Source organism: Artemia sp. Qi Xiang Cuo, chromosome 19 (genome assembly GCF_049724085.1).
Source record: "Artemia sp. Qi Xiang Cuo chromosome 19, ASM4972408v1, whole genome shotgun sequence".
NCBI classification, from domain to species: Eukaryota; Metazoa; Arthropoda; class Branchiopoda; order Anostraca; family Artemiidae; genus Artemia; species Artemia sp. Qi Xiang Cuo.
The window spans coordinates 3,164,896-3,175,900 of NC_142812.1; the positions used below are offsets into that span (position 1 = coordinate 3,164,896).

Here is an 11,005-nt window from a genome sequence, read left to right on the forward strand (position 1 = left end):
ATTTTTTTAGGTGGGAGCTTTGAAAATTTTAATGAGGAAAAAAAAATATCAGAGGTAACATTGAGGGGCATCTGAAGCTGAACAAAATGAACTGCAAACAAAATCAAGATAATGAAGAATGTAAGATCTTCCGGTAGAAATAAGACACAGTACGAGCGGCACAAAGCATATTCAACTCACTGAATGCAACCGAGGAATGTAAGCACAAAGAACAATTACTTATCCTAATTACTAGCACATTGTTCCTCTTTACTATTTAATCTACATTTTTTTTAATTTCAAAAGTTCTCCTGAAATTAATTAATTTGTGTTCTACTGACAGAAAGTATATACTTCAATAAATTCATCGTTTATTTTTTGAACATTTTCTTAGAACGTGTTTAATGAGTGTTATCAGAAATCATTATAAGTTAATATTGTCCACAAATGCTTTTATAATGCACACTAAATTAAATATAGCAAAAAATATGACTTTAAAAAAATCTATCATCACAAATCTAGGGGTTACTAATTTGTGCCACTTTCTTTCTGTCTCTAATATATCTCTCTGTCAGTAAAATAAACCTTCCTATAATCATAAAATTTCTCTTTGTACGACTTAATATAATACTACAAAAATACAGTAATGATTGCTTAATAAGAGTTTGCACTATTTACGAAAAAAAAGAAAAGAATATGTAAAAATAAAATAAGTATAAATAAGAAATAATGAAAGTACATATTTAAAACTAATGCTAAAAATATTTTTTTTGTTTTGTTTTGGGTTCTATATGCAAGTGTGACAGATTTATATTTTTGGAACAACATAAAAAACAAATAAGTTAGAACAATTTATTTAATTGAAGAATAATACTTGAAAAACATGAAACTTTTTGTAATGATCGAGTTCTAGTCTAAATTGTGTGAATACAAGGCTCATAATTATACTCTCTCCTATTTGTTTCAAACTTGGCGTGACATAACTCAGCATTCATCTCAGGTTTTCAATATTCCTGTCAGTTTGGAGAGTGGGTGAACGCTGAGGAAACTGAACCAAACCGTTAAATTTTATTTTTTTTAGACCTCCCTAAACAGACTATTCGTTGGAATTACCAATATAACTTATATCTCAATTGTTAGGTTATGTTACTAAATAATTATATGCCCTTAATATAAAAGAAATATTATTCATTTAGTAAATAAATAACAACTCAATTTCATTTTGCAGCATCATTTTGCAATGAAGAGGAGTAGCTTCACAGAGGATATACTTCATAGAGAACCAAAGTTGTTCGAACCATGATCGAGGTTCTGCCTAAATTGCGTGCAAACAAAGCTCATAATCATACTCTCTCCTATTTGTTTCAAACTTAGCGTGACAAAACTCAGTATTCACCTCAGGTTGTAAATATATCAAATTAATATAAAATAAATATAATTCTTTTAGTAAATATATGACAACACAAATTCATTTTGCAGCAGCATTTTGCAATGAAGAGGAGTAGCTTCTCAAAGGATCTTATCCATATAGAACCAATGTTGTTCGAAGCATGATCGAGTTTCTGCCTAAAATACGTGCAAAAAAAGATCGGTATAATACTCTCTCCTATTTGTTTCAAACTTAGCGTGACAAAACTCAGTATTCACCTCAGATTGTCAATATATCCCCTTAATATAAAAGAAATATTATTCATTTAGTAAATAAATAACAACTCAATTTCATTTTGCAGCAGAATTTTGCAATGAAGAAGAGTGGTTCCGAAAAGTGAATTTTTCTTATCGAAGAATAATATTGAAAAAACTCAATATAAAACCATGATTCAGCAGAGGGACCATAAGGCTGAATGGGTGAGTGTATTATTGCTTGATCGTTATAATTATTTAACAAATTTAAATGCAATCGGCATTGGACATGTCTAGTGTAATAATAATTAAGATTTTAATTGACGTTTTAATAGGAAATTAATTATAAAATCTGTACCCTGTGATGGGGGTTTGGCTTTGAAAGCTAACGTAAAACTGGGTCTGGAGTTCAACCTCGATCATGACATTAATTTGCAGAGCCAACGCAGTCAGCCAGTATTGAAAATAATCATTAATCCAAACCATTCACAGGACGAATACTTGTCAAGGAGTGACATTTCTACTTAATAAATCACTTGAGATTACTGTCCATAGATATATAAATATTTTGAGCCAATAATTTGAGAATACAACAAAAGAGAAAAAATGGATATAACATGTGCTTGCTGAAAAATTTACCTGACGGATAAAAGTAGTTGAAATTTAATCTTTCAAACACTTCAAAATTTCTAAGCTACATTATCTATGTCAATGTCAATTGAAGTTAATAGTTTTTAATTAGGAGCAATTTTACTTAGCATTAGAATTTATTCCAAAAATTAAATAATCATTTTGTGGAAAAAGTGAATGAAATGTGTCCAATTTTAGTTAAATTATAATACAATGAAAGTAAAAATGTACACTTAATGTTTTCATATTTCAATGTGTTACACGTAAACTTAAGTTTAAATACTGCAGTCTCGGAAAGAGAAACTCTGAACTGTTTTAAGGGTATTGTCTAGGTATATTGTTGCTTTAATAAATTAATTCCATGGTGATTGCCGTATTCTGGAACAATAGTAGCACATATTTCAATTTAGGTATTTTGTTATTTGTGTTTTATAGTATTTTAAATGAACATTGTTGTATTTTATTATCATAAAAAGAAAAATTTATATTAAAAAAGTAGATATACCTTTAAAATTTAATAATACCATTTAATTCAATACTTTTGCATTAGCCCTTGTTAAAAGTATTGCTAGTTCAGAAATATATTGTTTGTAAATTATAGAGAAAAGATTGTTGTACAGAAAGAATTGAACGAAACACAGTTTTAAGAATTTTTTTGTTAATGTTGAAATGTTAAAAAATTGTTGAACACTAATTTTCAGTACTGCTTTGATATCGGCACAAACATAAATGCCTAAATTTCACCCTCATACAATTTGTATTTAGAATCAATAGTGAATTTTTAATCCGCGGGAAGATTGATTCTGTTATATAAAATTTTTTATTTGTTCAGTTTTACAAATTTTGTGACAAGCGTTAGTGCGAAACATAATAACATTATACACACAGTAGTTGAATTAAGTTTTTCCAATTAATACCTATTTGATTCATTTTAATTTGTATTTTTGGTAATGGCTTGACTGACGTTACATTTGCTTGATACAGTCAAAAATAATATAATGGAATAATAGTAATGATATAATATTGTGGGAGTGTTTGAATAAATTCAGGATTAATGATGAAGAATTTTTTCAAAAACCAGGGAAACTTATTGTGTATGTCATCTATTTTAAGATCCTAGGGAAAAGTGTTAAACTAAGTGAAATATAAAAATTACAAGTGTTAAAAATTTCAGTTCTAAAAATAGCATTATTAGGCGTTTAGATCTTCTTGGTGTAATTAATTTTGAAGTGAAGGTAAATTACCTAAATTAAACAAAATTTCCCCAGAGTTGGTCTTAATGAACACAAATAAAAATTTTCTAGGGTTCTATATTTATTTAATGATCTTGTAAAATAGAAGTACGTAAAGATAACGTCTGTGTATACCATATTGCTTGTAAAAATTACAATACTTAAAAATTAATGTACTATGAGATGCGAATTAGCTTTGAAGTACTAAGACTAAATATCTGTTCCTTCCCTAGATGATAGATGTGCTGAAGCATCCAGAATTGCTCCTTGAAAACACTGAAGAGGAAACCTTAATAATTAAAGAGAAGTTGTATTTCTCCGGAAACAAATATAATTCTTTAGAAAAAAACAAACGGTATTTAAAAAACATTTTGATATAATCATATAGTGAATAAAACACGTTGTATATATTTTTTACCAGACTTATAGCTAGATAATTATTACTTTATTTTGATCGTGCCATTAATATACAATGTTCTTGATTCTTTCGAGGTTGACGTTAAATATTAATATATTAAAGATCTCAATAAAATAATATAATGAAAAAAAAAACTCAACAGACGTGAGACTAATTATTGCACAATAAGTAAAACCAATTATTTACAACATAGTCAAAAGAAATTGGGGAAAAGAAGAAAATAACAAATTATAATATAAAATAACCTTAATTCAGCTGTCTGTGAAAAGTTCAACTCCAGAAAAAACCCTTCCAATGTGGAAATCTGCTTGTATAAAACCAAAACTATTTATTATGTGTATGTACTACAAAATATTTACCTCCAGATAAAAAAAAACACAAAAAAAAACAACTAAACTAAACACGCATACGTGATCTTTGTTTTGGAAACAAATAAAAATTTCCACATTTTTACATATAAGAGCTTGAAACTTCTATAGTAGGGTCTCTCTGATTTATGTCTATGAATTCATGTATGTATGTTTGTCTGTAATTTTCATTAAAGTGTCTACTGACTTGTATGGTGTGTTGTGTTACCTTAGATTAATTTGACTTAAATAATGCAAATGTTTGCTCATACACGTTACTTTTCATGGGTAAGACCTAAACTTGATGACAACTTATATATTGGAAAAGTACTAGCTCACAGCTCAAAATCTGATAAATGCGTTTTGAAATAAAAAATGTTAATATATGAAAGAACTATCAAATTTATAGCCAATTTACGAAAGGTACAATATTTTCTAATGATTATTCCAAACAATGAAATTTTGTTATGAAGTAATATAAATAGGAACTTCAGAAAGCAGGCTGAATACTTACTGAGTAATGTTATTATTTAAGTGCAAACTACTATCATTTAGATTACCTAACATAGCAGAAACCCTATCTAGGAAAATTGAAGCCTCCCCAGAGTTGGTCTTATTGAACCCAAATAAAAATTTTCTAGGGTTCTAAATTGAATTAATCATCTTAGATATTAGAAGTACGTAAAGATAACGTCTGTGTATACCATATTGCTTGTAAAAATTACAAGACTTAACAATTAATGTACTATGAGATGTGTATTAGCTTTGAGGTACTAAGACTAAATATCTATTCATTTTCTACACGATGGATGTGCTGAAGAATCCAGAATTGATCCTTGAAAACATTGAAGAGGAAAACTTTATCATTGAAGAGAAGTTGCATTTCTCCCAAAACAAATAAAATTTATTAGAAAAAACCAAACAGTTTCTAAAAAAACATTTTGATATTATCATATAGTGAATAAAACACGTTGTATGTATTTTTCCCAGACTTATAGCTAGAAGATTATTACTTTATTTTGATCATGCCATTATGATACAATATTATTGATTCTTTCGAGGTTGACGTTATATATGAATATATTAAAGATCGCAATACAATAATATAATGAAAAAAACTGAACAGAAGTCAGACTAATTATTACATAATAAGTAAGACCAATTATTTACAACATATTTAAAAGAAGTTGGGGAAAAGAAACAATTAACAAATTATAATATCCAATAACCTGAATTCAGCTGTCTGTGGAAAGTTCAACGCCAGAAAAAACCCTTCCAATGTGAAAATCTGATTTTATAAAACATAATTTATTTTTTTTTTTTATTTATTAAAAAAAATTTACCTCCAAAAAAAAAAAAAAAAAAAAAAAAACAAATAAACAACCAAACGTGATATTTCTTCTTAAAACAAATAAAAATTTCCACATTTTTACATATAGGAGCTTGAAACTTCTATAGTAGGGTTCTCTGATACGTTGAATCAGATGGTGCGATTTTCATTAAAGTTCTGTGACTTGTAAGGGGTGTTTCCCCCTTTTCTCTAAAATAGTGCAGATTTTCTCATACACATTACTTTTGATGGGTAAGACTAAACTTGATGAAACTTATATATTGTAAATCAACATAAAAATTTGATTATTTTGATATTTAATATTGGTATCAAAATTCCGTTTTTTAGAATTTCGGTTACTATTGAACGGTTACTAGTTCGTTACCACGAACTGTTTGACAATATTATTTATTCTTTCTAGGGTGACTTTACATATGAATATATTAGAGATCGCAATAAAATAATATAATGAAAAAAAATAACTCAACAGAAGTCAGACTAATTATTACACAACAAGTCAGGCTAATTATTTACAAAATATTTAAAAGTAGCTGGGGAAAAGAAACAATTAACAAATTATAATATCCAATAACCTAAACTGAGCTGTATGTGGAAAGTTCCACGCCGGAAAAAACCCTTCCAATGTGAAACTCTGCCCGTTTAATTTTTTTTTTTACTATTATGTATATGAGGAGGCTGTCCCCTCGTCAAAACCTCGGTATCTACGCTAAAATTTTACTTTTCTCCCAATTCTGTAAGAACGACTACTGAAGTATAAAGGTCGTTAAAATTAAATAATAAGAACCTTTCTTAAATTTACAGAAAAAATTTAGCGTTAAAAAAATTTTCAACTATATGCAGAATGTTGGAATACTCCAATATGAAGTTTAAAACAATTTTAGATATACTTAAGTAGCGAAGAGCTAGTTTCCTAACGAAAATTCAAATTAAAAGTTTTTATTTTCAAATTAAAAAAACCAAAAACAAAAAAGTTATAATAAAGTCTGCACAGATGAGCATGGCAATAATGTTATCTTTAAAGTTATTATTTTCCAATTCTGTTTGAGTACTCTCTGACCCAGAATATTTCAACAGGTAACCTCACTCGGCCATTATTAAGTGAATTGTACACATCATGTATAACCTACATCTAATATGCACCCTAGAATTAGAGGTGAATTTATAAAACAACTAGAAATCAGTTTCTTTCAGCAAACTTTGCCAGACTGGAGTTAAACACTTTCGTTCATGAATTTGTAGCATTCCCCAAAAATGTAATTTAATACATCATTTTATTCAAAGTTTTAATATTTACGCATTAAAAAAATCAAATTTCATTAGAATTTTTACCTTAGGCCTATTAAAAATACATTCGAGACGACTAGAACATTAGGAATGTGTTAGAGAACGAAGTTTTACAGGTTGACGCGGCAGTTCAATACGACTTTGAAAATTCTCAATTTCAATGACCAGATTATTGCCATTTTTCGAACCATTTAACCCCATTTGCCATTTAACCAACCAGCATTCTTATTTGTGGTGCCCAGGCACATAGCTTCCACACCAAGTTTTATAGGTATGCTGGTGTGCCTTTGGTTCACTATCAGCTATGATTGTAGCTTTAGGTGTATGTAACTAACCAGCATTCTTCTTTTAAACCAGTATACACTTCAATCATATACAAATGTCGATCCACATAGTCTTAAAACTAAATACAAATTCCCTAATGATTTTCAAAAATAAATTTTGTTATGAAGTAATTAAATAGGAACTAGAAGCAGATGAATATTTCTGAGTTGTTATTATTTAGTGCAATTGCTATATTTTCCTTAAGTAGAGTTTAATTCATAACATAGAAAAAAAGAAGTTTAAACCATTGTCAAATATCTTCCCTTAAGTTACATATCCTATAGGTATAATTTAGTTGAAAACACATATTTAAAAAAGTAAAAAACATTTTAAAATACCTTAGAAATATCTTTGCACAAAAAAAAAAGTAATAACTTAACAGTCACGTTTTCGTTTACCATCAATTTCACATTTTAATCATCTCAAAAATACATAAGACCCTCCACCGTTTGCCTTCACGAATAATAGTGACCGGATTTGAAGTTAATACCTGAATTTACGACAATGAGTATTGCTCTATACCGTTCCAATGATGCCACAATGTCATTATAGACAACTTCAGTTTTGACCTCAAACATTTTTCTTTTCAGCAATGTAGAATCTGGATTGAAACCAATTATTCTTCTCGTAATTTTATGTGCCATTGCACTTCTGTCCAAGTTAATCGCAAGAAACTGCGACATATCAGTAAAAACTTTCTGTGATGTTATTCGATGTTCATTTGGACAATATTTCTCAACTTGATTTGGACTTAGCACTTCAGTCAATTGAATGTCCAACGTCTGAACAACCTCTTCATGAGGTGGTGCCTCAGGATTAAGAACTCCTGGAACTGGAAAATAGCACACTTTTTTATTTGTCATGTTATCATCAATTTGGCTCCAGTTACAGTGGTGATAGGCCAAAAATTTATTACTCTTGAACTGAAATAGTCTACAAATAGGACTATGGGTAGTTGATCAGTTTGTTTCCGAGTTTTCTTCATCAATACCTCTACCCAAAGATTCTCTAAAATCATATGTTGACTGATATTTGTCGTCGGGAAACCTATACACAGGTGGGAGTAATTATCTTAGGTGGACTGTTAACTCAATCTTGTGAAGGGATGACACAACTAGCCGTAAAATTTCAGCTGCAATCTTGCCTTGTGAATTCTGCAACATATCAAAAAGTACTCTGTGTAAGCTGAAAACGCACTGAACTGCAGAGTTTTCAGAGCAAGAGAGACAATCTATATTTTGGAAATCTTTTCTACCAGCACCAAGCCCCCTGGGGTAGAGCTACGTTCTGTTAGTTATTTACTTTGTTTCTTCATATAAGTTGTAGAAAATTATCATCATTCAGTGTCAATCTAATCCCGGGTGATTTGTCTTTATCCTTCTTATACTCTGTTTTTTAGAATTCTATCTGATTTGAAAAGGAATATTCCACTGATGCCTTTCTTTGTTTCCCCTTTCCAATGATGGCAAATTTGACACTAGTCTTACTTTTCTTCATTCTTGGAGAAACAGCTTCTGTACTACCTATTTTCATGACGTCATCGTTCAAATTAGTTGTTGGTGTTTGGATGATTTTCAATAATGGAAGATCTGGTCTAAAACTACTCCTAAGACGATTATACTCTGAGATGGCTTCCATGTCAGCAATAATTTTACATGGATCAAGTTCCACAAGATGCAGCCCTGCTGTAGTTGTAACCCTGGATAATGCAACATAAATCATCCCCGGTCCATAGCAACGACTTCCTGCATCAACGATAACAACTTTCAAGCTCAGGCCTTGAGACTTGTTGAATAGTAATTGCAAATGCTAGTTGCAATGGAAACTATTTCCTAGCATAATAAACCTCTTTGAGTGCTTCAAATCGAACTGTAGCACGGCCTTATGCTTGTCAACTGTTCTTGACCATCAAATTGTACCAAAACATTCACTATCTCACCAGATGGTATACTTTTTAACGTAGCCCAGATCCGTAGATCCGTAGATCCGTTTACTAAGCCTTTATCCATAGCAATATTTCTTTGAAGTATTACTCGTGCACCAATTGATAGGATCAATTTTGTTAATGCACCAGCTGTCCGTTTGCTGTCATCGGCAAAGCTGAAAATCCTTTTCGCTGCTTCTTCTTCAATTCTCTTATTTCTGACCACAGAAGAAAGACAATCAATAGCAGTCAGTGTAACATGTTCTAAACTCGTTTCTTTCAACAGTGTGTTGCTTATTAGTCTAAAGTCGTCATTAGTGGGCAGCAACATAAACGGCACTGTGACTTCCTTGCGCAAACTACAAAATAATTTGGTAATTTATTATGAGGTGGCTCGCAACATCCATCCAAACTTTCGTGCAGAAAGACGCTAGAGATGCTTTCCTTCATAGTTGCCAAGCCTTATGTTTACGAGAGTATCTGCATCTGGCTTGTCCTTTTTTTGCCTCATGTTAATTGTCCGCTCATCATGCTCAAATTCATGCCATAGATTGAAGGATCTCATGGATCCAAGTCTATTTTAGACCTCTAGACAAGTGAGAGGAATAAACGGTGGATTTGACAACACGGGCCTCAATTGATGAAACTCTCCAAAGAGAACCAATTTGGCATTGCCCATCGGCAAATTATTAGATTTAATTTCCGTCAATTGCAAATGAATTTACATCAGCATACGAGACGAAACAATGCTTATTACATCTATAATGAAAAGTCGCGTTTTTCCAAGAGTTTTTCGTAACATCAGCACTAGTTCAGTGTATAACGATTTACGTCTTTCAGTTGTCTACAGGTAAACTAGCATACTTAAGCATTTGTGAATGGTAACAACCTTTATAGTTTGATCAGCAAGGCTAGTAGGGGTCATAACAACAATTGGACGATTCTCCCTTGCAAAGTCCTGACAAAATAAATTTCTATGTAAGCAAATTACTCGTGACTTTCCACTTCCCCCTAAGCCAGGAACTATCAGTCTGATGGGTTTGTCATTGCTGCCGTTTTTTAGGTTGCCTATGATTCTGACAACAATTCTCTTCTAATCTAAATTAAGGGAATTGAAGTTATTTGACACCTCTTCACTTGTGATTGTCTTTAGTAGCTGTCTATTTGCATTGACTTAATCTTCCATGGCATCAGCCACTCTATCAATGATTTCTCCTTGTGTTGCGGTTTCTGGATCATCTGTCTCCTGCTGCTCATCAGTTTAAGTCATTCATATCATGAGCCTGAATATCTGTGATTCGCTGACGTACTCTAATTTCAAATTCAGCATCGCATGAGGTTTTATTTACCAACTTGTCATGATAGGCTATCTCGGCTAGACGTTTTTCACTGTCAACGCAATATGTCTCAAAATTGTTGAAGTCACAAACAGAAATATCCCATTCATTTCTCCACGGCTTCAACGGTTTCAAAAGCATACCCTAGTACTGGTCTTTCTTTTCGTCGGATTCAAAAGTATTGACCTTTTTGTGCTGTATGATATATGGTTTTCGAGTGCGCAGTCGTAAAAAAATGAACCTGTTTTCAGTAGCATTTTTTCATCATTGCCCCGTAGTTCACGTTCATGCCAAGGCAACAGCTCATATAGACTCATGTTTTCCATATGCTTTGGTCTATTTGGTTAAACATCAGCTATCAAGTGTGCAACATACAGATCCGAGTTTTGGGGATCTTGGCGTACAATTTTTTCCGAGTGCTTGAATGTTTTAAGTGTTCGTTTTAGACCTATTCTCTTGGATAACTCAAAAAATCTAAATTGCCTTAAGAAACTTTAGAGTTTTTTGCCAAGAAGCCTATCTGCCACCTCTCCTGCTCCAACTAGACGTGTTTTAA

General features: G+C 31.2%; 1 pseudogene; it reads right to left on the minus strand.

Moving 5' to 3' along the window:
• Positions 1-7,610: 7,610 nt before the first annotated feature.
• On the minus strand, positions 7,611-10,775 carry LOC148940415 (uncharacterized; annotated as a pseudogene).
• Positions 10,776-11,005: the final 230 nt, after the last annotated feature.